Raw genomic sequence first — 25,692 nt, 5'->3', positions numbered from 1 at the left:
AAATGCAAACAGCATAGCCCTCTGAGCATAAAAAGAGGTAAGAGGCATATAGGAAGTGGGGTGTAAAAAATAATTATTTGGAACCAAGTATGATGCGCAACGCAAAATTAAATTTTTTGGCGTTAACATCCAGAAATGATGCAACTCGCGTCATGGCAGACGCAACCTTGTACTCTGAGAGGAATCAGGCTTCAAAATGCTGAGAAGCTCATATCATAGAAGAAAATCAAGCACAAACTTACTTCACCACCTCCATAGGAGGCAAAGTTTGTAAAACTGAATTGTGGTTGTGGTGAGGGGTGTATTTATAGGCTTTTTGAGGTTTGGGAAACGTTGCCCCTCTTGGCAGGATTGTATATACCATACGTCACTAGCTCATGGACTCTTGCCAATTACATGAAAGAAATATATATTTAATACTCGTGATAATTTTAATATAACCTCTTAGGTACAAAACATTAAAAAGCATCTCCATTGTAACATTATTTTTAAGTTTAAAAATGATACAGACAACATACTTGGTATTACTTATTAAATCCAGTTTTCTTTTCAGAACTTGCTTTAGAGCAGTAGCAACTGATATAATCCACCTTAAAAAAAAGTTAGCGTCAGTGACGGAGGAGGACTATAACTAAATGGGGCAGACTGCAGAACATAATATACGATCTATTCTAAGGGAGCTTAGGAGGCTCAACAGTGGAGGAGGTAGTATGATTGCCCAAATCCCGGGGAACAAACTGATAAAATACCAAGAACAAAAGCAGAACATTTACCCTAAATACTAACTGAAGAAGAAAAAAAAAACGGTTCAATTTTGTTTGTATGTAATTATACAAAATTCAGGGCTCACAGTAGAGGGCCTTGGTGTAACTACTACTTCAAAATAGTTCAACTTACATCAGTGATTCCCCCCTTTAAAAATCAGTATCATTAGCCTGCGCCACCGCATGAACCAGTACTGCACTGCTGCTCTAGATAGAATAGAAATGAAAGCAAGTCCCCAAGTATTTTTACATTTTAATCTCCGCCCCCGGGCCCCTACCATTTCCTGGAGATACCAAAGCCACGTGACTATTTATCACATGACCTGGCTGACACTTTGAGTTGAGCATGAGCGGAGCTAGTGTCATCGGCTTACAGTGTATCTCTCAAAGTAGTCTATCTGCAGAGTGGAGCTCCACTCTAGACAGGAAACATGTGACCTCCACTGCAATTTTTTTTTTTTTTCAATAAAACTTTAATGTATCAAACAACCAATATGCACAATCATTCAGAAAACGTTTTTTTTTTTAAATAAGCTTTATGCACAATCATTCAGAAAACGTTCTATTATTGTGTTCTATTAGGCAAAGTATAAGCAAATGTAATGAATATTCTAAGTTATAAATAGATCATCTCAGGAAATCACAGGAGTAATTCTTTAGTTTTCATGTATTATCTACTGTTTTAAATTAACAATACTGAACTATTTAAAGCTCCACTCTACACAAGAAACACGTGACATCCACAACCTCCACGGGGAAGTTCTCTTTAAACAAGAAGAAGGTTTGCTGCTTTCTTTTTTTTTTTACCGTATTTAACCCCGTAGAGACCTAACTGTTTTACCAATTTTTTAGCGTTAGCGACCAAGGCTGTTTTTACATTGCTGCGGTGTTTGCGTTTAGCTGTAATTTCCCTCTTACTTAATTTTTTTTTTTACCGTATTTAACCCCTTAGTGACCTGACTTTTGTACCAATTTTTTAGCGTTAGCGACCAAGGCTGTTTTTACATTGCTGCGGTGTTTGTGTTTATCTGTAATTTCCCTCTTAATTTTTTTTTACCATATTTAACCCCTTAGTGACCTGACTGTTGTACCAATTTTTTAGCGTCAGCGACCAAGGCTGTTTTTACATTGCTGCGGTGTTTATCTGTAATTTCCCTCTTACTTAAATTTTTTTTACCATATTTAACCCCTTAGTGACCTGACTGTTGTACCAATTTTTTAGCGTTAGCGACCAAGGCTGTTTTTACATTACTGCGGTGTTTGCGTTTAGCTGCAATTTTCCTCTTACGCCTTTACTGTACCCACACATATTATATACCGTTTTTCTCGCCATAAGATTGACTTTCTACAGATACCATTATTTTCATCATATCATATAATTTTTACTAAATATTTTTATAAATTATGATTAAAAATATTAAAAACCACACTTTTTTTTTTTACTTTTACCCCCAAAATCTGTTACGCATCTACAACCCCCGAGAAAACAACATGGCTAAACAGTTTCTTCATTTTGTCCTGAGTTTTGAAATACCCAATTTTCAATTTTTACGATTTAACCTTTTTCTCCTTCAGTGACCTTTTAACCCCAACCCTACCCCTAGATCTAACCCTCCCCCTAGATCTACCACTAAGCCTAGATCTAACCCTAACCCTACATAAATATTTATTTTTAAGATTTTTACTATTTAATTTTTTTTCATCTGTTACAGCTGCGGTCCTTAAGGAGATAAAGGGATAGTAAATTCAAAATTTAACTTGCATGATTCAGATAGAACATGTCATTTTAAGACACTTATAAATTCACATCTATTTTTAAATGTGCTTTGTTCTCTTGTTATCCCTTGCTGAAAGAGAATAAGCACATATTCAACACTAGTGGGAGCTAGCTGCGGATTTTTGCCTGCACACATTTGTCTTTTGCGATTGGATGACTATGGCTCCGTTCGGGCAGCGCTCCAAGCGAACTGGGACTCGCTTGTAGCGTTTTCCTCACATTTGCAAGTGAGATGTCTGGCATTTTTTGAGTGCTCTAATGACGTAAGTCCCAGTGCTTCCATCATGCTGAAAAAGCTGTCACTTTTCAGAGCAAGCTCAGACGCTTGGCAACATGGCAGCCTCCACACATGTTTTGCTGTGGAGGCTGCCTTGTTTTTATAAGCAGCAGAGGAGGGACAGGTGAGGCGGATAAGTCTGACAGCAGCATTTAGTAGAGGGTAAATTGGAGATAGGTTAAGTAACCTATCTCCAATTTGCCCTGTACTAAATGCTGCTGTCATGCTTATCTGGTGTTATGCTGAGAATTGTTTCCCCAGTGTCTCTGGTTTCCCCTGCCTCTCGGCAAACATCGGAACTCTGACCCACCTCCATTCAGCTGCTCTCAGATCAGCACCCGTACTATTATTAGCTTAATGTGGCAGGATAAGCTACAGGGGCTGAGCTGAGAACAGCTGAATGAAGGTGGGTCAGAGTTCCAATGTTTGCCGAGAGGCAGGGGAAACCATTCTCGAACAACGGTGTTGTGTAAACAGCTTAAATAAAAATAATCCTCCACTAATAAAGAGAGGCACAATTTAAACATTTTTACAGTCAGCTACAAGGGAGCTTATTTAAAAACGTTCGCATGCGCAAAGTCCATTATTATGCAGCAGATCCCTTTGCGCATGCGATCGTTTTCTCTAAGCTCCCTTGCTTGTGACGTCACCTAGCGCCACGTCATCGCTGGAAGTGAAGCGCCTCCACTAGCTCCTGAGCGCTGCCCGAACGTGGCCTATATGTGTTCATCTTGCTGCCAGTAGTGCAATGTTGTTCCTTCAGCAAAGGATAACAAGAGAACGAAGCAGATTTTATAATGGAAGTAAATTGGAAACTGCATGTTCTTTCTGATTTATAAAAGTTTGTTTTTGACTTGAGTGTCCCTTAAATGATTTTTTATTTATTATGAAAATAACAGTTTTGATTCTGACTATGACTAAATTTCCTCCCATGTGCTTGACACAGGAGCCAGCAATCATTAAAGATCTACACATTGCTATACAATGGGTTGTCAAGAATGAGGCACTGTTCTGTGGGTGCATAACCATGCCAAGTTATGGGTCAATGAATGAAGATGACCGCCAGAAGGCCATAGATAACGTGATGCAAAGAGAAGAACCAGAAGCAAGGGAGCCATTCCTCTTTGTATTTCAGCACAGAGAAGATATGGAGTTGTTTTTGCAGGCATGTCTTGACCAACAGGGCCTCCAAGTTAATGCCATGTTCAACAAATGACTGATGGACAAGGGGTGGTGGTGTGTTTCTGTTTAAATTATTGATAATAATAAAAAGATAATTAACACCATTTCTGAGTCAGTGCTTTAATAACACACTACCACAAGTATGAAGGTACAAGATAATTATAGTTAACAGTATAATATATATATATATATATATATATATATATATAGCAGTAGCCTATTGTTGCTTTTGCTTTCATAGTATAAGGTTAGGGTTATAAGTTCAAATGGTTTCTGACCTTGATTGAACACGATTCTCCAGAGCTCCGGGGAACAGCAAGAAAGCACACATGCACAGAGAGTGTTTCTCACTAGTTCCGTTTACTGTAAGTATACACAGCAGTTATATAGCAGTCTCGCATCATGAGGCTACAGGAAATGCAGTTAGAGGAGTAACATAAAATGTCCATATATGTCTATCTAAGAAGCATGTTAAAGGAAGTTGTGGGTGTTGTTTGCTGTATTACAGACAATCATATGAGTTTCAAAATGCCCTCATGTGTCGGTTACAAGTCACCCACTAACATAATATACCCATCAACACACAGAGAGACAACCACATAAAACACACACAGACATAGAAACACACACACACCCTCACTGAGACATCCAGAGAAAACAGAGAGACATACACTCTCAGAGAGACACCCACAGAAACTGCACATACATACACACACCCTCACAGAGACAACCAAAGAAAACACACAGACATACTCACACACCCTCAGAGAGACATCCACAGAAAACGCAGACATACATACATACACACACCCACCCTCAAAGAGACATCCACATAAAAAAAAAAAATCATACACATCCACCCTCACAGAGGCATCAAGAGGAAATACACAAAGACATACATACACACACCCTCTCAGGGACACAAATAGAAAAAGCACAAAGACATACGCACACACCCTCACAGACATACACAGAAAATGCACAAAGACATATACACCCACTCTCACAGAGAGACCAACAAAAACAACAACAAAACAGTGTGTGACATGCATGATAAAAAAATTGCAGAAATTAAGAGATCACTTTTTAAACAATCAGATTTGCAAATGTGCAAACAAAAATTAAACTCTATGAATTCAAAATTGTAGATTAATGTTATCGGTAGATGGCTAGATGAAGAAAAGTACTTTTAAAAGGTTGACATATGTTTGTGTTTTGTCCCCCAAACAAGAACAACACTTCAATTATGGTGTAAACATGTTCCCATCTGTCAGCTGTACTTATGGATTTTGAAAATGCTGTACTCTATATGGTCTTGGTGGAACCATAAGCCGTGGCACTAGGTCTCATACCATTAGATATGGTTAAATGCATGATTTAGGCTTGTTTGTATGTATTTCAAAATTAAGTCAGCTGTAGTGTAAACTGAACAGTGTTAAGTTAACCTGTATCATTTGAAACACTGATAAATCTTAGTTTGAAAGTATAACTTTTTATGCATATGTAAAAATCATAGATAAAATACCTCCTTGCATCTGTAAAGTCCTTGCATAAAGGGGCAGTAAACTGAAATGTAGTTAAATGTATATATTACTAAAAAAAATATCTTTCAAAAGGGCAACTACCATTTGTGTATTAAGGAGGAAACCTTTATGCATGGCTTTAAATATAGAATTTCTACAGCATTGTCAAATAATCATAAATACACTGCTGCAGATTGCTAAAAAAAATGTTTTTTATGGACCCCTGTCCCCACCATACTACTACCACACTGAAGTTACAATCCAAAATTCCACAAAGAAATTAAAAAAAATTACTATGCAAGTCCTACCTCCTCTGCAAATGAAAGTGCTCTGCCATCTGACTCAGACACACACTGTACAAACTTAAAGGGCTACTGGACCCACATTTTTTCTTTCATGATTCAGATAGAGCATGCAATTTTAAGCAGCTTTATAATTTATTCCTATTATAATTTTTATTCGTTCTCTTGCTATCTTTATTTGAAAAGTTAGGAATGAAAGCTTTGGAGCATGACTATTTTTTGTTCAGTACCCTGGATAGAGCTTGCTAATAGGTGCCTGCATTTAGCCATCCAATAAGTAAGCGTAACCCAGGTTCTCAAACTAACATGGGCGGGCTCAAACGCTTTTATTTCTTCTTTTTCAGATAAATATAGGAAGAGAACGAAGAAAATTTGATAATAGAAGTAAATTAAAAAGCTGCTTAAAATTGCATGCTCTATCTGAATCTAGAATGAAAAAAAATTGTGTTTAGTATCCTTTTAAGTGCCAAGTCTGTCTCACTACGCATAGTGGTTTAGTGCACACTCAAAAATCCTCTCAAATGCTAATGCTTTACTCATTTTAATAAAATTGACCACACACAGTAACACTCTGCTGTAGTACCCTCTGGTGGCTGCCAAAATTGTTTAAAGAAAATAATAGTTGTTCTTGCCTCATGGGGCACCCTGGCCCATTTGGCCCCTGACAGGAGTCACCCCTGTAACCCCCTGATGGCAGCCAGCTGTGATTTACGGAGATGATGTATTTCTAACTTACAATAATCATTACTTTTGCTTATACTTTTGCCCTAACAGAACATATGTTAATGTAAAGAATGTGCTTATTTAACCTTATTAATAACAATCAGCATAAACCACTGTGAATGAACATTAAGAACAGGAAAGCAAAATATTTAGTTTTCTGAATTATTGTGTCTTTTGATTGTTACGTTAAAGTCCATTTTAAAAAAATATATATATTGAGTGGAGGTCAAATGTTTCCTATCTTGAGTGGAGCTCCAGTTTGGCACAAGTTTGTTTGCCATATAAAGCGTTGGTTCAGGCTTAGAACATATATCCACACAAAAATGAGTGTTGCAAATAATTTTAAACCTTTTTAAATACAAGTTACTTTTAAAAAAGGCTAAAATATATTCAGTGGCAAGGTTGGCACAAGTTTGTTTGCCATATAAAGCATTGGGTCAGGCTTAGAACTTAAAAATATGAAGTGGTTCATGCCCTGTATATATGCACACAGAAATGAGTGACTCATCGGATTTCAACCCTTTTTAAATACCAGTTTAAATACCAGTTACTTATTCAGAAAAGGTAAAATATATGAAGTGGCCAGGTTGGCACAACAAAAATTGCTATAATAAGCATTGGGCACGGCTGAAAATATGTATATTCTATGAAGATGCTCATGCCGAGTATATATCATCACAGAAATAAGTGACCAAAAGGATTTTAACACTTAAAATACCAGTTACTTATTCAGAAAAGGTAAAATATATGAAGTGGCAAGGTTGGCACCAGATTGTTTGATATAAAAAGCATTGTGACCGGCTGAAAACATTGTATATCCTATAGAGAGGCTTATGCTATGTATATAAGCACACATTAATGAGCGTTCCAAAGGATTTTATACGTTTTTAAATACCAATTACTTATTTAGAAAAGGTAAAATATATGAAATGGCAAGGTTGCCTGCAATTTTTTTGCTATAAAAAGCGTTGGGCCAGGTTGATAACATGTCTATTCTATAATGGGGTTCATGCCCTGTATATATCCACACATAAATTAGTGGGCCAAATGATTTTAACCCTTTTTAAATACCTTTACTTAATAAGATAAGATAAAATATATGAAGTGGCAAAGTTGGCACCAGATTGTTTGCATTGGGCCATGCTGAAAATATTTGTCTATTCTATGATGAAGTTCATGCCGAGTATTTATCATCACAGAAATGAGTGACCCAAAAGGATATTAACCCTTTTAAAATAACAGTTTATTATTCATAAAAGGTAAAATATATGAAGTAGCAAGGTTGTCACCAATGTTTTCCATAAAGAGCGTTGGGCAAGGCTGATAACATGTCTGTCCTATGATGAGGTTCATGCCGTGTATACATCCACAAATAAATAAGTGGCTCAAAGGATTTTAACTCTTTTTAAAATAACAGTTACTTTTTGAAAACATAACCAAATTTGTTCCACATTTGCTATCTGTTTATTGCAATACTAGTGTTAAAGTCCGTGTAGATGGTCAAAAATGTGTCCAACTTACTAACCACTCCCTTATTTAACCACCTCTCCCTCCAAGAACCTTTGCCTACCATCTGACCCCCCCATCCACTCAGATCTCCTCTCTCTTATCCCCCCTCCCTCCTTCACCCTCCCTGCCACTTTCAACATCTAATTTTCTGCAGCGCAGAGGTACCACCCGCTCCCATCTATATCTATCACCAATCCCTCTATCTCTATCCATATATCCCTTTATCCCTCTATTGCTGTGTCCATCTATCCCTATCCATCTATCCCTCTATCTCTATTCCTCTATCGCTATCCCTATCTCCCTATACCTATATCCATTTATCTCTATCCATCTATCACTATCCCACTATCCCTATCTTAACATATTTTTTTTATGCAGCGCAGTGGTCCCAGCCTCTCCAGCCCCTCCAGCGATGGGGCTCCCACCTGCCTCCCTCCTTACCCTCCCACGCCACCGATTGGCACCACCTCTGCACAATACAGAAAAGGACACAGATTGCAGCAATGCCTCAATATTGAGGCATAGTGCATTACCATTTTCTAAGCAACCGTTGCAGAGAGGGCCAGTGATGGTGCCGATCGTTGGTGGCGTGCGAAGGATAGGAGGGAGGCAGGTGAGTGGCCCATCACTGGAGGGAGGAGGAAGAAGGCAGTAGGGTGTGTGAGAGGGGCAGGAGCGGGTGGGAACGCTTATACTAAAGAAAAAGTTGGAAGCTGGAAGGAGGGAGAGGGGGATAATAGATTAGTAAAATAAACTGGGAGAGGGTAGAGTGGTAGGGGAATGAGGGTGGGCAAATACACTACAGATTTTATTTTATATATCTACTGTATATAAAAAAAATAAAAGCAAATAAATATAGTAAAATGGCTACTGGCAGACAGCTGAAAGTACATAACATGTACGCTAAAAGGTAGAAGGGGGGGGGGGGTCTGAACAAAGGAGATCCCAGAGAAGCATTTACAACCATTTGTGCTATAATTGCACAAGCTGTTTGTAAATAATTTCAGTGATAAACCCAAAGTTTGTGAAAAAGTAAAAAAAAGTTTTTATTTGATCGCATTTGGCGGTGAAATGGTAGCATGAAATATAGCAAAATGGGCCTAGATCAATACTTTGGGTTGTCTACTACACTAAAGCGAAAATTAAACGTACAAGCCCCCTACAAGCTAATGAATTAACACCTTCACTGCTGGGCATAATACAAGTGTGGTGCGCAGCAGCATTTAGCTGCCTTCTAATTACCAAAAAGCAATCCCAAAGCCATAAATGTCTGCTATTTCTGAACAAAGGGGATCCCAGAGAAGCATTTACAACCATTTGTGCCATAATTGCATAAGCTGTTTGTAAATAATTGCAGTAAGAAACCTCAAGTTTGTGAAAAAGTGAACAATCTTTTTGTATTTTATTGCATTTGGCGGTGAAATGAAATATACCAAGATGGGCCTAGATCAATACTTTGGGTTGTCTACTACACTAAAGCTAAAATTAACCGTACAAACTCACTATAAGCTACTGAATTAATTTCGTCAATACTGGGCATAATACAAGTGTGGTGCACAGCAGCATTTACCGGATTTCTAATTACAAAAAAGCAACGCCAAAGCCATATAAGTCTGCTATTTCTGAACAAAGGGGATCCCAGAGAAGCATTTACAACCATTTGTGCCATGATTACACAAGCTGTTTGTAAATAATTTCAGTGAGAAAAACAAATTTTGTGAAAAAATAAACATTTTTTTTATTTGATCGCATTTGGCGGTGAAATGGTGGCATGAAATATACCTAAATGGGCCTAGATCAATACTTTGGGATGTCTTATAAAATAAAATATATACATGTCAAGGGATATTCAGGGATTCCTGACAGATATCAGTGTTACAATGTAACTAGCGCTAATTTTGAAAAAAGTGGTTTGGAAATAGCAAAGTGCTACTTGTACTTATTGCCCTATAACTTGCAAAAAAAGCAAAGAACATGTAAACATTGGGTATTTCTAAACTCAGGACAAAATTTAGAAACTATTTAGCATGGTTGTTTATTGGTGGTTGTAGATGTGTAACAGATTTTGGGGGTCAAAGTTAGAAATACTGTTTTTTTTTACATTTTTTCATCATATTTTATAAAAAAAATTATAGTAAATTATAAGATATGATGAAAATAATGGTATCTTTAGAAAGTCCATTTAATAGTGAGAAAAACGGTATATAATATGTGTGGGTACAGTAAATGAGTAAGAGGAAAATTACAGCTAAACACAAACACAGCAAAAATTTAAAAATAGCCCTGGTTCCTTCAGGGTAAGAAAATGTAACAATGGTCTGGTCACTAAGGGGTTAATGTTCATTCACAGTGGTTACCTAATAAATCACAATCTGCATAAAACACTGTGAATGAACATTAAGAGCAAGAAAGCTACAAAATGTTTCGTTTTCATAATCATTGTCTATAGCTTGTTTGTTACATTAAAGTTGATTAAAAAAAAAGAAAAAAAAAAAGCTTTGAGTGGAGGTCACATGTTTCCTGTCTAGAGTGGAGCTCCACTCTGCAGTTGGACTCTTCTCGTATCTCTTGCTTCGTTAAATTACATAAAGCGCACACTTGCAAGATCCGGGTCAGGTCTGTCTCATCAGGAGCTGTAAGTGTGTTGTGCACGATTTTCCCGTGCATTGCCTGATCGCACTGTGTCATTTATTTAGATGTATAAATTCTGTATTATAAAATTGTTAGTACTCGATAATAAAACACACAAGCTGTTTTTATAACCTTCCTTATTCCAGAAGTGTGTAGCATTTGTTACATGTCTTATTTCATATAATATGTTGTATAAAGTCTTCCTCTATGCTGATGTGTATATGCAGTTAGCAGTCACCTCTTATGAGTACAGCATACGAATAAATCCAAAAACGTTTTCTTGCGTTCTCCTGAAAATCTTTTAAAGTTTTATTGCTTCTAAGAATAGTAATTAATTTAGCAAACAATTAGTATTGTATACATTCTATATGGTCAGAACATCACATTGTGTGTTTAGTGTTATCTGATATTATTTGCTCTTTTAGTTGGCCAAAAATGTGAAGACTATTTTATATAATCAACTTGAATGTTTTATGAGTTGCATTTTTTTGGTTTTCAAAATAAAAATAAATTATCTGATTTTAAAGGGTCATTATTTTTTTAAAAAAAAGATACTATATATCATTAGCGCATGCAATTTTAAAACTATCAACCCTGCACCCCTATGTGGGAGCTGCAGAGCACTGTTGGTTTGAGTGGAAACTGCTGCTGACCCAATCAGTAGCGCTAGCAGCACAACCCAGCTATGCAACTAGCACTGCTGATTGGCTCAGTGGTAGTTTCTGCTCAGGACCACCTGTGAGTTGCAGCTCCTGGGCAGTACTTAAACTATGTGTTCAACCTTTTTTGGCAGCTAAACTCTAAGCATTGCAGGGTTGCTTGTTTTAAAATGACATTAGAATTTGACGAATTAGAGCATGTAATTTTTTGACTATAATGACCCTTTAACCAGTGCCCTTGCCTTTACCATCTTCATAGATTGCGATTAAATTTGATATAGACATAGAACTTGGTAAGGATTTAATCTTTTAAAATCTATTCTAGGTGATATGTTTTTATATAGTTTCTGTAATAAAAAAACATTTAAAGATATGCTTTTAAATCGTGTCCATTTGAAAAATAAAATGTTATTTATCTTCAGCAAATATTTTCCGCCTGATGACTGTGTATTCCCCTAGAGGACTTGTGCTCAGTACACGATTGTTATATTATCTTTCACATGTCTATTAGATATATATAATTATGGGATGTTTTATGCATATCATCTTGTCCACATAGTCAAAAAAGTTGAAACTTAGGATGAAATTCTTATGCAACTATATATAGCAAAGTTCATAAGGACAAAGTCTCAGTCTTATATGCGGGTCTTATATGTATCACTACTTATACCCCATGTCCATATCCACTTGCTGAAAAATGATAAATGCAAATGTTGCTATTTCTAAAAACAGTACCTGTATGGCCGCAATGTCCTGTATCCTTAGCGGAAAATGAAGGAGCTGCTGACGAACTTGCAGAGACCTTCTGTGCTCCACACGGACTGAGAAACTCACTCAGCCAGCATCCAGAGCTGCGTCCCGGTCGTCGCCTCCTACCGCACTGCAGAGATTCCAGCAGCACAGGGGGATGTCGTGTGACGTTTAGCTGGGGGTATATATATATATATATATATATATATATATATACAATTAGTACACATCTGTACATTATCTGTACTGTCTCTTAAATTATCTCTACATTTTATGTTAAACTGTGTTATCCATCTCTATATACTGTGTGCGACTGGGTATTCATAACATATGATGATTATTAAGTCTTCAGCCTCTATGCATCATGTATTTTTTACATGTTTAGGTTCAGATAGTATAGTGAGCGTTTACATGTTTTTAACTCCTTATCCAATCAGCTGTTTCTATATGCTTTTTAAACCTGTATTCTGTCTATCCACCTTAGACTATGATTACGGCGTAACTGCCGAAACATGTCAGTCTAGGTGATATGCCCTGTACTTACTGTGGATTTGTCTATATACTTTTAATCAACTTTGATAATTAAGGATTTTTTACGTTTGAAGATTGCTGCTCCGCTTCCTCTACATTTGTATTCAAAAAAGTTGTCACATGAGTTTTGCTTTATGTTTCTTCTAACCTTCCTAGACCAGTGGACAATCAAATTAACTGTCATTATTAAAATCAGTCCACTTTGCTTATACGGTCCCTAAAATAGATAATTAAAAAGGGACAGTGAACGTTAGAAATAATTAAATTATATTTGAAATACATCACAATTATATATACAATTAAAGTAGACATTAGCAGTAATTTATGCAAACAAAGCGTTAAATTCCATGTTTAACGGCACATTAGACTGTAATTTAAGAGCAAAACGTCTACACACGTCAGTTTGTTTGTCCTAAAGCAGAAGGAACCTTCTTAAAGTTGTAGTTATGACAAGGTGCAATGTTTTGTGAATGCAATGGAAAGTAATGCAAAATCAGGTTATAAATCACATTGTAATTTTTCAGTTTTCTCTTGTAAGGTGTATCCAGTCCACGGATCATCCATTACTTGTGGGATATTCTCCTTCCCAACAGGAAGTTGCAAGAGGATCACCCACAGCAGAGCTGTCTATATAGCTCCTCCCCTAACTGCCATATCCAGTCATTCTCTTGCAACTCTCGACAAGCATGGAAAAGTAGTAAGAGAGAAGTGGTGAAACGTAGTTGTTTTTTTCTTCAATCAAAAGTTTATTTTTAAATGGTACCGGAGTTGTACTATTTTTGTCCCAGGCAGAAAATAGAAGAAGAATCTGCCTGTGATCTCTAATGATCTTAGCAGGTTGTAACTAAGATCCATTGCTGTTCTCACACATAACTGAAGAGAGAGGTAACTTCAGCTGGGGAATGGCGTGCAGGTTATCCTGCTATGAGGTATGTGCAGTTAAAATTTTGTAAATGCTAGAAAATGCTGCTGCTACCAGATTTATGTAAGGTAAGCCTGATTACAGTGATTTAATAGCGACTGGTATCATGCTTACTTTCAGAGGTAATACTCTTATAAATTTTCAATTCCTGTCATATAAAACGTTTGCTGGAAGTGTTTAAACGTTTTTATATATGCATTGGTGATAAAACTTTATTGGGGCCTAGTTTTTTTTTCCACATGGCTGGCTTAAATTTGCCTAGAAACAGTTTTCTTACGCTTTCCACTGTTTAGACATGAGTGGGAGGGGCCTAATTTAGCGCTTAATTGCGCAGTAACTTTTACAGACTGAGACATCCAGCTTTCCTCCAGGAGTCCCCTGAATGCTATAGGACCTCTCTAAAGGGCTCTTAGGCTTTCCAAAGTCGTTTGTTTGGGAAGGTAGGGCCACAGCAGAGCTGTGGCAGTTTGTTGTGACTGTTAAAAAACGTATATATTGTTTTTTTGATCCGTTTTTTGAACTAAGGGGTTAATCATCCATTTGCAAGTGGGTGCAATGCTCTGTTAGCTTATTATACACACTGTAAAAATTTTGTTTGATTTACTGTTTTTTTTTCACTGTTTTTCAAATTCTGACCTTTTTTTATTTTTCTTAAAGGCACAGTACCGTTTTTATTTTTTGCTTGTTAATTTGATTTAAAGTGTTTTCCAAGCTTGCTGGTCTCATTGCTAGTCTGTTTAAACATGTCTGACATAGAGGAAACTCCTTGTTCATTATGTTTAGAAGCCATGGTGGAACCCCCTCTTAGAATGTGTACCATATGTACTGATTTCACTTTAAGTAATAAAGACCATATTCTGTCTTTAAAAAAATTATCACCAGAGGAATCTGACGAGAGGGAAGTTATGCCGACTAACTCGCCCCACGTGTCAGACCCTTTGACTCCCGCTCAAGGGACTCGCGCTCAAATGGCGCCAAGTAGATCTAGTGCGCCCATGGCGTTTACTTTACAAGACATGGCGGCAGTCATGGATAATACACTGTCAGCGGTATTATCCAGACTACCTGGGTTACGAGGAAAGCGAGACAGCTCTGGAGTTAGTAGCTATGTCTGATACTCCCTCACAATATGCAGAAGCTGAGGAAGGAGAGCTTCTTTCTGTGGGTGATGTTTCTGACTCAGGGAAGAGGATTCAACCTGATTCTGATATGTCAACATTTAAATTTAAGCCTGAACACCTCCGCGTGTTGCTCAGGGAGGTTTTAGCTGCTCTGAATGACTGTAATACAATTGCAGTGCCAGAGAAATTGTGTAGATTGGATAAATACTATGCAGTGCCGGTGTGCACTGATATTTTTCCAATACCTAAAAGGTTTACAGAAATTATTACTAAGGAATGGGATAGACCAGGTGTGCCGTTCTCTCCCCCTCCTATTTTTAAGAAAATGTTTCCGATAGATGCCACCACACGGGACTTATGGCAGACAGTCCCTAAGATGGAGGGAGCAGTTTCTACCCTAGCTAAGTGTACTACTATCCCTGTCGAGGACAGTTGTGCTTTCTTAGATCCAATGGATAAAAAGTTAGAGGGTTACCTTAAGAAAATGTTTATTCAACAAGGTTTTATTCTACAGCCCCTTGCATGCATTGCCCCAGTCACTGCTGCTGCGGCTTTCTGGTTTGAGTCTCTGGAAGAGGCTTTACAGGTAGAGACTCCATTGTGTGACATACTTGACAAGCTTAGAGCACTTAAGCTAGCCAATTCTTTTGTTTCTGATGCCATTGTTCATTTGACTAAACTAACGGCTAAGAATTCTGGTTTTGCTATTCAAGCGCGCAGGGCGCTATGGCTTAAATTATGGTCAGCTGACATTACTTCAAAGTCTAAGCTGCTTAACATTCCCTTCAAGGGGCAAACCCTATTCGGCCTGGTTTGAAGGAGATCATTTCTGATATCACTGGAGGAAAAGGTCATGCCCTTCCTCAGGATAGGTCCAAATCAAGGGCCAAACAGACTAATTTTCGTGCCTTTCGAAACTTCAAGGCGAGTGCGGCATCAACTTCCTCTAATGCAAAACAAGAGGGAACTTTTGCCCAGTCCAAATCGGTCTGGAGACCTAACCAGACCTGGAACAAAGGTAAGCAGGCCAAAAAGCCTGCTGCTGCCTCTAAGACAGCATGAAGGATCGGCCCCCTATCCAGTAACGGATCTAGTAGGGGGCAGACTTTCGCTCTTCGCCCAGGCTTGGGAAAGAGATGTCCAGGATCCCTGGGCATTGGAAATTGTTTCCCAGGGATATCTTCTGGACTTCAGAGCTTCTCCTCCAAAAGGGAGATTTCACCTTTCACAATTTTCTGCAAACCAGATAAAGAGAGAGGCACTATGTTCAAGACCTCCTAGTTATGGGAGTGATCCATCCAGTTCCAAAGGAGGAACAGGGACAGGGATTTTACTCAAATCTGTTTGTGGTTCCCAAAAAAGAGGGAACCTTCAGACCAATTTTAGATCTCAAGATCTTAAACAAATTCCTCAGAGTCCCATCATTCAAGATGGAGACTATTCGTACCATCCTACCTATGATCCAGGAGGGTCAATACATGACTACAGTGGATTTAAAGGATGCTTATCTTCACATTCCGATACACAAAGATCATCATCGGTTTCTCAGGTTTGCCTTCCTGAACAGGCATTACCAGTTTGTAGCTCTTCCCTTTGGGTTAGCTACAGCCCCAAGAATCTTTACGAAGGTTCTAGGGTCACTTCTGGCGGTCCTAAGACCGCGGGGCATAGCAGTGGCCCCTTATTTAGACGACATTCTGATACAGGCGTTAAATTTCCAAATTGCCAAGTCTCATACGGCCATAGTTCTGGCATTTCTGAGGTCGCATGGGTGGAAGGTGAACGAAGAAAAGAGTTCCCTATCTCCTTTCACAAGAGTCTCCTTTCTGGGAACTCTAATAGATTCTGTAGAAATGAGGATTTACCTGACAGAGGCCAGGTTATCAAAACTTCTAAATTCCTGCCGTGTTCTTTATTCCACTAATCGCCCTTCGGTGGCTCAGTGTATGGAAGTAATCTGCTTAATGGTAGCGGCAATGGACATAGTGCCGTTTGCACGCCTACATCTCAGACCGCTGCAACTCTGCATGCTTAGTCAGTGGAATGGGGATTACACAGATTTTTCCCCTCTACTAAATCTGGATCAAGAGACCAGGGATTCTCTTCTCTGGTGGCTATCTCGGGTCCATCTGTCCAAAGGTATGACCTTTCGCAGGCCAGATTGGACAATTGCAAAACAGAATGAGAAGCAGTCTGCCAGGAACGAACAGCAGCATCAATAGCTTGTTCTATGGCCCGGTTACCACCTGGTAGTAGCTTCTTTCTGCCCAATTGTGCTTTCACAGAGGAAAACTTTCCTGTAGTATATCAGTCTGATCCCGCTGACATGGTCAGTCCAGCCCCGAAATACCAGGCAATTCTCCTCTGAACAAGGAACATGACAACCCCAGACGATCGTTTCGGCCTCCTTTGGGCCTCGTCAGTGAGGTGCAGCCATATCCCTCTAAGCACATTGGGCAAGGAGTCCACGTCTGGTTTCCCCCATCACCCTTAGGGAGACTATCCCCAGGGTCATATTTACATATGCAAAACAGAATGAAAAGCAGTCTGCCAGGAACGAACAGCAGCATCAATAGCTGCTGTTCGTTCCTGGCAGACTGCTTCTCATTCTGTTTTGCATATGTAAATATGACCCTGGGGATAGTCTCCCTAAGGGTGATGGGGGAAACCAGACGTGGACTCCTTGCCCAATGTGCTTAGAGGGATATGGCTGCACCTCACTGATGAGGCCCAAAGGAGGCCGAAACGATCGTCTGGGGTTGTCATGTTCCTTGTTCAGAGGAGAATTGCCTGGTATTTCGGGGCTGAACTGACCATGTCGGCGGGATAAGATTGATATACTACAGGAAAGTTTTCCTCTGTGAAAAGCACAATTGGGCAGAAAGAAGCTACTACCAGGTGGCAACCGGGCCATAGAACAAGCTATTGATGCTGCTGTTCGTTCCTGGCAGACTGCTTTTCATTCTGTTTTGCATATGTAAATATGACCCTGGGGATAGTATCCCTAAGGGTGATGGGGGAAACCAGACGTGGACTCCTTGCCCAATGTGTTTAGAGGGATATGGCTGCACCTCACTGACGAGGCCCAAAGGAGGCCGAAACGATCGTCTGGGGTTGTCATGTTCCTTGTTCAGAGGAGAATTGCCTGGTATTTCGGGGCTGAACTGACCATGTCGGCGGGATCAGACTGATATACTACAGGAAAGTTTTCCTCTGTGAAAAGCACAATTGGGCAGAAAGAAGCTACTACCAGGTGGCAACCGGGCCATAGAACAAGCTATTGATGCTGCTGTTCGTTCCTGGCAGACTGCTTTTCATTCTGTTTTGCATATGTAAATATGACCCTGGGGATAGTCTCCCTAAGGGTGATGGGGGAAACCAGACGTGGACTCCTTGCCCAATGTGCTTAGAGGGATATGGCTGCACCTCACTGACGAGGCCCAAAGGAGGCCGAAACGATCGTCTGGGGTTGTCATCATCCTTGTTCAGAGGAGAATTGCCTGGTATTTCGGGGCTGAACTGACCATGTCGGCGGGATCAGACTGATATACTACAGGAAAGTTTTCCTCTGTGAAAAGCACAATTGGGCAGAAAGAAGCTACTACCAGGTGGCAACCGGGCCATAGAACAAGCTATTGATGATGCTGTTCGTTCCTGGCAGACTGCTTTTCATTCTGTTTTGCAGATTGGACAATTGTAACGACAGATGCCAGCCTTCTAGGCTGAGGGGCAGTCTGGAACTCCCTGAAGGCTCAGGGATCGTGGACTCAGTAGGAGACACTCCTTCCAATAAACATTCTGGAACTAAGAGCGATATTCAATGCTCTTCAGGCTTGGCCTCAGCTAGCGACAATGAGGTTCATCAGATTTCAGTCTGACAACATCACGACTGTGGGTTACATCAACCATCAAGGAGGAACAAGGAGTTCCCTAGCGATGTTAGAAGTCTCAAAGATAATTCGCTGGGCAGAGATTCACTCTTGCCACCTATCAGCTATCCATATCCCAGGTGTGGAGAACTGGGAGGCGGATTTTCTAAGTCGTCAGACTTTTCATCATGGGGAGTGGGAACTCCATCCGGAGGTGTTTGCACAATTGATTCATCGTTGGGGCAAACCAGAACTGGATCTCATGGCGTCTCGCCAGAATGCCAAACTTCCTTGTTACGGATCCAGGTCCAGGGATCCCAAGGCGATGCTGATAGATGCTCTAGCAGCACCTTGGTCTTTCAACCTGGCTTATGTGTTTCCACCGTTTCCTCTGCTCCCTCGTCTGATTGCCAAGATCAAGCAGGAGAGAGCATCAGTGATCTTGATAGCGCCTGCGTGGCCACCCAGGACTTGGTATGCAGATCTGGTGGACATGTCATCCTTTCCACCATGGACTCTGCCGCTGAGACAGGACCTTCTACTTCAGGGTCCTTTCAAGCATCCAAATCTAATTTCTCTGAGACTGACTGCCTGGAGATTGAACGCTTGATTTTATCAAAGCGTGGCTTCTCAGAGTCAGTCATTGATACCTTAATTCAGGCACGAAAGCCTGTCACCAGGAAAATCTATCATAAGATATGGCGTAAATATCTTTATTGGTGTGAATCCAAGGGTTACTCATGGAGTAAAGTCAGGATTCCCAGGATATTATCTTTTCTCCAAGAAGGATTGGAAAAAGGATTGTCAGCTAGTTCCTTTAAAGGGACAGATTTCTGCTCTGTCTATTCTTTTGCACAAGCGTCTGTCGGATGTTCCAGAAGTTCAGGCATTTTGTCAGGCTTTAGTTAGAATCAAGCCTGTGTTTAAACCTGCTGCTCCGCCATGGAGTTTAAATTTGGTTCTTCAGGGGGTTCCGTTTGAACCTCTTCATTCCATAGATATCAAACTTTTATCTTGGAAAGTTCTAATTTTGGTAGCTATTTCCTCGGCTCGTAGAGTTTCCGAGTTATCTGCCTTACAATGTGATTCCCCTTATCTGATCTTCCATGCAGATAAGGTAGTTTTGCGTACCAAACCTGAGTTTTTACCTAAGGTGGTATCTAATAAGAGGAGATTGTTGTTCCGTCATTGTGTCCTAATCCTTCTTCAAAGAAGGAACGTCTATTACACAATATTGACGTGGTTCGTGCTTTAAAGTATTATTTACAAGCTACTAAAGATTTTCGTCAAACATCTGCTTTGTTTGTTGTCTACTCTGGACAGAGGAGAGGCCAAAAGGCCTTCGGCAACTTCTTTCGTTTTGGCTAAGATGTATAATACGCTTAGCTTATGAGACTGCTGGCCAGCAGCCTCCTGAAAGGATTACAGCTCATTCTACTAGAGCTGTGGCTTCCACATGGGCCTTTAAAAATGAGGCTTCTGTTGAACAGCTTTGCAAGGCGGCGACTTGGTCTTCGCTTCATACCTTTTCAAAATTCTATAAATTTGATACTTTTGCTTCTTCGGAGGCTATTTTTGGGAGAAAGGTTTTGCAGGCAGTGATACCTTCCGTTTAAGTACCTGCCTTGTCCCTCCCTTCATCCGTGTACTTTAGCTTTGGTATTGGTATCCCACAAGTAATGGATGATCCGTGGACTGGATACACGTTACAAGAGAAAACAACATAATTTATGCTTACCTGATAAATTTATTTCTCTTGTGGTGTATCCAGTCCACGGCCCGCCCTGTCATTTTAAGGCAGGTATTTTTTTAGCTTTAAACTACAGTCACCACTGCACCCTATGGTTTCTCCTTTCTCTTGCTTGTCTTCGGTCGAATGACTGGATATGGCAGTTAGGGGAGGAGCTATATAGACAGCTCTGCTGTGGGTGATCCTCTTGCAACTTCCTGTTGGGAAGGAGAATATCCCACAAGTAATGGATGATCCGTGGACTGGATACACCACAAGAGAAATAAATTTATCGGGTAAGCATAAATTATGTTTTTATGTGGATTAGACAACCAGATTTTTAAGAGATTGGGTATTAGAGAATTTGTGATATTAATCAAGAAAATCCAGGCATTTTTTTGGCTTGTCATAAAGAAAAATGTGAAGTTATTTGTATTGAAAAAGTAAGTCAAGGCATGTGCGAAGGAAATCTATCTGAAGTTCTGCTCCAGGACTATGTCCAAAATACACTTCAACCAACTGGTTTAGATGAAGAATTTTATTACGCCTGAAAGTCGACATTTTACATTTTTGTAAAGTATATGAATTGCTCTATATAATAATATCAAAGGCGCAATATCTGGTCAAATAAAAAATCAAGAATAATTTTCTTCAAGATGTATGGCAGACATATTTTTATGGCAGTTGTGCAAACGTTTTATTTAGAAAAAAAAAGTATTCGATTGTTAGGGTGAGTTGCATTTAAAGTGAGTCGACCACATGCTTATTTACTAAAGAGGCACTATATATTTCAAGCTTTTCTAGTCCCGGAAATACTGGGACGTAGAAGCAATTTAAAATCATACTGGAAATTTTAGAAAATAGCAAAGGTGAAGCCTTTAAAATGGTGAAATGCACACTCACAACTTGCTTCTGTGTGGTAATTAACCCAGCATTTTTCTATGGCCAGGAAATTAGAAGACAGCCTTGAATATTGTCTGTGTCACTATGGAAGAACTTGAGGGTAGTATTAGGGAGTAGAGAGCAGTAGTCTCTGTTGTGACATGGTTTGCTCTGTATGTGCCTATCTGCATCAAGAGGTGCTTTACTGAGTCAAGGTAGGCCAGACACCATATTCATCTGAGGTGGGTATTGATTTCCATGGCAGTTCGACCCTCTGTGCAGAGGAACATCTATTCGAGTAGTTCTGAAATCTCATAACATTTCTTCCTCAAAGTATTGAGAAGTTTATAGCAATGTAAAACATTGTTACAAACATTGTTGCAAACACTGCCACAGTACAGTTCTCAAGATGTGCACACTTGTGAGCCTGTCTCTAGTAATAATGGAGATTAGTTTCAACAAAGGTCACTATAAGTAATTTTTATATTAAAAGTTAATTGGACTTTCTGGAAAGGGACGTTCCAATGCAATATTTATGTGCTCTAATTTGTTAGAGCATGTTATTTTTGCATTTGTGGTCTTTGTTCACCATGTGTTTTATTTCCTCCTGCAGGTTTCACATCTTTTCCTCCTGCAGGTTTCACATCTTGGGTTTTGAAGGACATGAAACCCACTTTTTTTCCTTCATGAATCAGAGCATGATATTTTAAAGGGATAGAAAAAGTCAAAATTATACTTGCATGATTCCGATAGAACTTGTAATTTTAAGACACTTTTAAATTCACTTCTATTTTCAAATGTGCGTTGTTCTTCTTTTTATCCATTGTTGAAAATGAATATGCACATATCCTACACTAGTGAGAGCTGCTGCTAATTGGTGCTTGCACACATTTGTCTTTTGTGATTGGCTGACTAGATGTGTTCATCTTGCTGCCAGTAGTGCAATGATGTTCCTTCAGCCAAGGATAACAAGAGAACAAAGAAATTTTGATAATGGAAGTAAATTGGAAAGTTTTTTAAAAGTGTAGGTTCTATCCAAATCATGAAAGAAATATTTTAGGGTTTCCTGTCCCTTTAAACAACTTTCCAATTTACTTCTGTTATATAATTTGCTACGTTCTCTTGGTATCCTTAATTTAAAAAGCATACCGAAAGAGAGAGAGAGACACTGTAGAAATATTGCAAGTAATCGTGCTCCATAGCATGCAGTAATATTCTGTTTTGTGCAGTGCAGTATATCATATAAGAGAATGGACAAACAAAAATGGCACTGCCTTGCATAGACAATATGTGCGGTAAAATGATTAGAGGGACGTAGCACTGCACCCACAAATCAGCAACAGTACTAATCAGTTATATAAAATGCGAGTAAACTCTATACACTGCAGTAATGTCTCTATACCAAACAATAATAGTGTAAAGTAAGGCAGCTGAGCTCTATAGTTTGTAGTATGATTCTAATGCAGAGGAGGATAGCTCTTTATCTTGCAATGGTGACCTATGCCAAGTGAGTCCCACTACACAACACTACTACAGTCACTCACGGGGCCCCCAAGCAGCGTTTTCTTGTACGGTGCAGCAGCAAGCACAGCGGCTCCCTCCCACCATGAATAGAAAGCTGGCCAGCAGGATGCACAGTCTACGCGCCCAAATACTTTGAATGGAGTATTTGGGCACGCAAACCGTGCATCCTGCTGGACAGCTTTCTATTCATGGTGGGAGGGAGCCACTGTGCTTGCTGCTTCACCGGACAAGAAAACGCTGCTAGTCCATTCAACACTGCATGACTGGCTATCCCTCCAGCTAGATCTGACACGGCTGCCCCCCGGTCCCCCTCAGCCTGAGCTCAGTCAGTCACCATGTGCTAGTACAGCACTGGTAAGTCACTGCCACCCCCTTACCCGCATGTGGCTGCTGCGGAGCCCTCCTGTACGTCATAGGTGACATCATAGTGGGCGGGGTTATAAATTGCGTACTCTTGCGGTTTTTAAACCGCAACGATTAATAGTGAATTAAAATGGCATATGCGATTAATCGTGCAGCCTTAATAAATAAAAAAAAAAAATACAAAATAAATAAAATATATATATATATATTTATTTATTTATTTCTGAATCATAAAAGAAACATTTTGGGTTTCATGTCCTACCTGAGAGCCAAATAACATTGCAGGCAAGATCAGCAGCTATATATCTATTTCTCTTATTATTGGGTCCCCATCCTTATCCTGCTCAGGAGCTTGCATTGGGTTGTGGTTTTATAGAAGGACTTTTTGTGTTTAACCCCTTTAATTGTGATGCAAGCATCCCAGACTCATAGAATGGAACATGCACATGTTTCAGAGGTACTTTACAGCAAAATTATTTTTTCTAAACTAAATTTGAACATTCTGATCTTTCATAAGAGCATAGATTTATTTTTTACTATTATGATGTCCCTTTTAGAATTGGTTATAGTATCTGAAAATAAAATACAATTTTTACCTTTTTGACTTTTTAAAGAAAGCAAAATGAAGATTTTGAAAATGTGGACAGGTAACACGACCACAGCTCTGAAAATGTTTAAAGGAATATGAAACATGTTAATTAGGCTCAAAGGTTCAAGTGGCCGCATTTTTGATACTGTGCCAATTTTTGTTGGATGATTTAAGCAATATTTGCACTAAAAATAACTTGTCCAATCTGATTTTTTTTTTTAATCAAGCAGCAAGATTTGTTTTAGTTTCCACGGTGTGTGTAAAAGAAGGACATTTTTAGTGGTTGCAAAAAAGAAGTTAGTTAATCTAACCCTTTGTTTACCAGAGCACTCAAAAGGTTAAATCACTACTGCATAGGGACCCCCTCAAAATACTAGTGCCAAAAACTAAGCACGAAAACCTGGTAACCGTGCACCCTGGCATTTTTCAAGCCTTGCATTCTATCTATCTATCTATCTATCTATCTATCGGGTACTTATAGAGCGCAAACTAATCACCCGTGAAGGTCTCAAGGCGCTAAGGGAAAGCAGATGGGGGGGGGGGGATGGGCGTTCAGTTGAAGAGCCAGGTTTTGAGGTCCTTTCTGAACTTTGTAAGGGAGGTGGATTGTCTGAGGTGCAGCGGGAGGGTGTTCCATGTCTTTGCTGCTATGTGGGAGAAGGATCTTCTGCCCACTGTGGATTTGCTGATGTGGGGGATGACTGCGAGTGCTTGGTCGGCCGATCGTAGTTGTCTGGCGGGGGTGTAGAAATTTACACGGTTTATGCATTCGTGTCCGATGTTGTGTAGGCCCTTGAACGCGTGGGTAAGGAGCTTGAAGGTGATTCTCTTGTTGATGGGGAGCCAGTGACGTTTCCTTAGGTGTTCGGTGATGTGGCATTGGAGAGGGATGAGTCTGGCTGAGGCGTTCTGGATACATTGGAGTCTCTTTGGAGTTTTATGGTGGAGCCGGCATAGAGTGCAATGCCGTAGTCCAACCGGCTGCTGACAAGGGCGTGGGTGACCTGTTTTCCTGGTTTCTGTAGGGATCCACTTGAAGATTTTTTGTAGCAGGTGGAGGATGTGGAAGCATGTTGAGGTGATGGCATTGATTTGTGGGTTCATGGAGAGTGAAGAGTCCAGGATGAAGCCTAGATTTCGTGCATGGTCATTTGGGGTTGGAGGGTGACCGAGGGATGTGGGCCACCAGGAGTCATCCCATGCGAATTTATTGGGTCCGAGGAGGCGGCAGTTTCTTCTCGGTCGAGCATGGCGCGGATGTCATCTTTTGCGGCGAGGAGGGCGGTCTCGGTGCTGTGGTTGCTTCTGAAGCCGGATTGGGAGTGGTCCATGGTGTGGTTGGCCTCAATGTGCTCAATAAGTTGCGAGTTGATGGACTTCTCTATGTCCTTGGCCGGGAAGGGGAGTAGAGAGATGGGGCGGTAGTTATTCGGGTCTGTGAGGTCTGCCGAGGGTTTCTTCAGCAGGGGTTTCAGTTCTGTGTGCTTCCAGACATCCGGGAAGGTGGCGGTTTTGATGGAGCAGGTGATGGTGCGGCAGAGTTCAGGGGCGATGGTGTTGCTAGCTTTGTTGAATATGTGATGAGGGCATGGGTCCGAGGGTGCATTGGAGTGGATGGATTTCATGATTTTGAGGGTGTCCTCTGTGGTGAGGGGGCACCAGATATTCCCTGTGTGGTGTAGGGGGGGGGGGGAATTTAGGAGGGGTGTAGTTGGGTGTAGGGGAGTGGGTGGTGGAGGTTGAGATATGAGGTGTGAAAATGTCATAGCTGTCGAGGATCTTGCGGTGGAAGTGGGCAGCGAGGGCATTGCAGAGGTCCTGGGAGGGTGGGATGTTGGTGGTGCCACTTTTGGGTTTAGAGAATTCCTTGATGACTAAGAACAGCTCCTTGCTGTTGTGTGCGTTAGAGTTGATTCTGTCTTGGATGGCTGTTTTTTTGGCGGTTTTTATGAGGTGGTGGTGGGTGGTGATTGCTTCCTTAAAGGCAGCTTTCTCCAGAAGGGTCTTGCTCCCCAAGGCAGAACACTGTGCGATCTGCGTTCTTATCGCAGAAACTGAAGGATCT

General features: G+C 40.1%; 1 protein-coding gene and 1 long non-coding RNA gene across 3 annotated transcripts in view; both read left to right on the top strand.

The window, feature by feature from the left end:
- The first annotated feature begins 1,325 nt into the window (after positions 1-1,325).
- On the top strand, positions 1,326-4,104 carry LOC128651611 (uncharacterized). The gene is made up of 2 exons (XR_008401138.1): positions 1,326-1,545; positions 3,765-4,104. It is a non-coding gene; the product is annotated as an uncharacterized LOC128651611 (long non-coding RNA).
- A 6,477-nt stretch (positions 4,105-10,581) lies between these two features.
- The window catches only part of ASMTL (acetylserotonin O-methyltransferase like), a 365,075-nt gene continuing 349,964 nt past the window's right edge, over positions 10,582-25,692 (top strand). For both annotated transcript variants that reach the window (XM_053706428.1, XM_053706427.1), the window contains exon 1: positions 10,582-10,692. The gene's annotated coding sequence lies outside the window, so the exon portion shown is untranslated. The remainder of the gene's footprint in view (positions 10,693-25,692) is intronic.

The sequence above is a fragment of the Bombina bombina genome, chromosome 3 (assembly GCF_027579735.1).
Source record: "Bombina bombina isolate aBomBom1 chromosome 3, aBomBom1.pri, whole genome shotgun sequence".
NCBI classification, from domain to species: Eukaryota; Metazoa; Chordata; class Amphibia; order Anura; family Bombinatoridae; genus Bombina; species Bombina bombina.
Note: the sequence above shows the minus strand (reverse complement) of the source record. Positions and strands in the feature narration are given on the sequence as shown.